Here is a 3,615-nt window from a genome sequence, read left to right on the forward strand (position 1 = left end):
TTTGTTCAACCCCATCACCTGTTTTGTTCTGTTTTCCTGTAATTCTTTAAAGGATTTTTTTTGTTTCCTCTTTAAGGACTTCTTCCTGCTTACCAGTGTTTTCCTCTAATTCTTTAAGGACTTCTACCTGTTTAGCAGTGTTCTCCTGTATTTCTTTAAGTGAATTTTTAATGCCCTTCTTAAAGTCCTCTACCAGTATCATGAGATATGATTTTAATTCTGAATCTTGCATTTTGGGTGTGTTGGGTATGCAGGACTAGCTGAGGTGGGAGTACTGGGTTCTGATGATGGTGAGAGGTCTTGGTTTCTGTTGGTAAGATTCTTGCATTGTCTTTCACCATCTGGTAATCTCTGGCATTAGTTGTTATAGTTGTCTCTGGCTGAAGTCTGTTCCTCCGGTGATTCTGTTAGCCTTTGTCAGCAGTCCTGGGATTCCAGCTCTCTCCTGAGTCTCAGTGGTTAGAGTACACTCTGCAGGCAAGCTCTCCTCTTGCAGGGAAGATGCACAGAGGTCTGGTGTTCAGACCTGCCTCCTGGCTGAAGATGAAGGCCTGAAACAGGGCCTGTCCCAGAAGATATGTTTCCTCTGCAGTCTGTGTGCTCACCTGTGCAGGCTGGTCTCAGAGGGACCTAGGACAGAAGATGGCTCCCTCACCTGCTCTGGTGGTCTGAGCCTACTGGGTGGCCACCTCTCCTCTGGCAGGGAAGGTGCCCAGATGTCTGGAGCCTGAAACAGGGTCGCTTCTGCCTGTCCCAGAAGCTGTGTTACTTCTGCAGTCTGCTTGCTCACCCTCAGCAGTCTGTGAGCTGACCTGTGCAGACTGGTCTCAAGAGGGACCTGGGACACAAGATGGTTCCCTCCCTGATACAATAATTTAAATAGGACTTTTATATAAAACATTCAAGCTCCCTGATTTTATTTTCCCTTTTAACGTATGAAACTCTGTAGTTATTGTGACCTCATGGCAAAAATAAGAAAGAAAGAAAGAAAGAAAGAAAGAAAGAAAGNAAGGAAGGAAGGAAGGAAGGAAGGAAGGAAGGAAGGAAGAAAGAAAGAAAGAAAGAAAGAAAGAAAGAAAGAAAGAAAGAAAGAAAGAAAGAAAGAAAATAAGTATATCTTGAAACCAAGTATTGTCCTCTGTGAGTGTTTTCCATAGTGATGCTCATTGTTCTCCAGGTTGCACCTCAACCTGCTGGAATAATTCTGCCAGCCTGCTTGAGTCTTCCCCCATGTTTTCTTGTCTTCATTAGAGTCTAATAGCCTTACTCAACTAGCTTTCACCCATCTGCACTGCAAGCCCAGGCTTTATTTTAATCCCCGTGTATCTTGATTCTCAGCAAGTCGGAATAAATCAACGTTTTTTTTACATTTATAAGTGTTACCTAGTCTTAGGCTACTTTGAGAATTTCAACATGAATACAAAATACTTATGTTTTGAGGAACATATCTTTGTGTTAATTAAGTACATATCTTCTTCATATATGAAAGGCTTTCAAGTCTATTATCATATTGCAACTTAGGTTTTTAATGATTTTCATAGCAAGGCTTGGTAACACATGGCTGTCTCTCACAACTGGATGCTTTAAAGGAGAAGAACATTGATTCCAAAGCAAGCCTGCATGGATAGCTACATCTGTGTCATAAAGGCAAAGGCTATAGAAATAGCTTAGTGGCTGTGTGCTTGCCTATCATGTACAATGCTCTAGATTACATTGATAATACAAAAGGAAAACAGAAAATGTTCTTAAAATTTATTTTAATAATGTATTTAATAATGTAGTCATATGCTCACTTCACCCCATCAAACAATGGGTATTATCAATAAGCCATGGAAAATCTGAAGAGAAGAGTAGAATAAATTCTTTTATTTTAAAAATATAAATAAAATTGGATATCTAAACTCAGTGTAATCTAGTTCACTAAGTAGCCCATTAAAGAGAGTGAATGATAAAGGCAGGGAGCTGCACAATCTCCTGATGCTGAATGAATGAGACAAAGCAGCAGCCAGAGGGATGTACTGCAACATGGCCTCATCAAACTGGAGAGGTGGCTCTTAAAGTCATCCACTGCCTTGTTCATTATTATAAAATATACACAAGCCTTATTACACTTCTATTTTTTTCCTAAGGATGTGTTAGCTTATTATCTCTAAATCAGAAAACTATGTTTTACATCAAACAGCCAACCAGAGTTGTGTAAGTGTTCAGAGTGATCAGAATGAAAGCTGCTTTCCTGTGTTTCCAATCTTAGCACCCCTGCAGCTGGATCTTTCCTCCCTTACAGTTCTGTCCCTTTAGTAGTTGTAGAGATTGCAAGTTGAACACTTGAGACTCCTAGTAGTTGGGGGTATAGAGTCTGAAGTAGTCACCTTCTGTAGCCAGGCAGGAGTTTCGGTGGAGAGAGGAGGATAACAACCTACCCACAAAACTTTCAACCCAAAATTTGTCCTGGCTACAAGATGTGCAGGAATTAAGATAGAAAAGAGATTGAAGAAATGGCCAACCAATGATTGGCCTAGCTTGAGACCCATTACATGGGAAAAAAATCAAACCCTGACACTATTAATGATACTCTGCTACACTTGTAGACAGGAGCCTAGCATAACTGTCATTCTGATAGGCTTCATCCAGCAGCTGATGAAAACAGATGCAGAGACACAGCCAAACATTAGGCAGAGTTCAGGAAGCCTTGTGGAAGAGTGGGGAATAGGATTGAGGAAGCTGGAGGATTCAAAGACACCACAAGAAGACCTGCAGAGTCAACTAACCTGGTCCTGTCAGGGAATCACAGAGACGAAACCATCAGCCAAGAGCATGAATGGACTGGACCCTACACAGATGTGTGGCTTGATCTGTATGTGGGTCCCCTAAAAAGTGTACTGGGAGCTGTCTCAGACACTGTTTCCTGCCATTTTATCTCCTTCCTCTAGCTGACATACCTGGTCTGGCCTTAGTAGGAGAGGATTCATCTAGTTTAGCCATGACTTAATGTGCCATGGTGGGTTGTTACCCATGGGGGCTTCCCTTTCTCTGAGGAGAAAGAAAGAAAGAGAGAGAGAGAGAGAGAGAGAAAAGAAAGAAAGAAAGAAAGAAAGAAAGAAAGAAAGAAAGAGGAAGAAAGAGAGAAAAAGAAAGAAAGAAAGAGAGAGAGAAAGAGAGAGAGAAAGAAAGGAAAGAAGGAAGGAAGGAAGGAAGGAAGAAAGAAAGAAAGAAAGAAAGAAAGAAAGAAAGAAAGAAAGAAAGAAAGAAAGAAAGAAAGAGAATATACAATTTCTTTCTCACATAATATATCCTGATATCAGATCTCCTTTTGTTCCTCCCAGTTCCTGCCACCTCCCATAACATCAGATCCATACCTTTTCGTCTCTAATTAGAAAACAAAAGGGATTCTAAGGGTTGATGATTAAAAAATAATATAGTTAAAACAAAACAAAACAAAAAACCTAAAGATTCAGACTTGGACAAAACAAAAAAGAATTTTAAAATCTCAAGAGAAGAGCCTGAAGACAGTGGTCCGCCCTGCAGGGAGCGCCATCTTGGCTCCAGGACTCCGCCGAACTTAGTCTGCACAGGTGAGAGTGAGGACCACAGAGGCAGACAGCTTCTGGGACAGGC

The sequence above is a fragment of the Mus caroli genome, chromosome 3, assembly GCF_900094665.2.
Source record: "Mus caroli chromosome 3, CAROLI_EIJ_v1.1, whole genome shotgun sequence".
NCBI classification, from domain to species: Eukaryota; Metazoa; Chordata; class Mammalia; order Rodentia; family Muridae; genus Mus; species Mus caroli.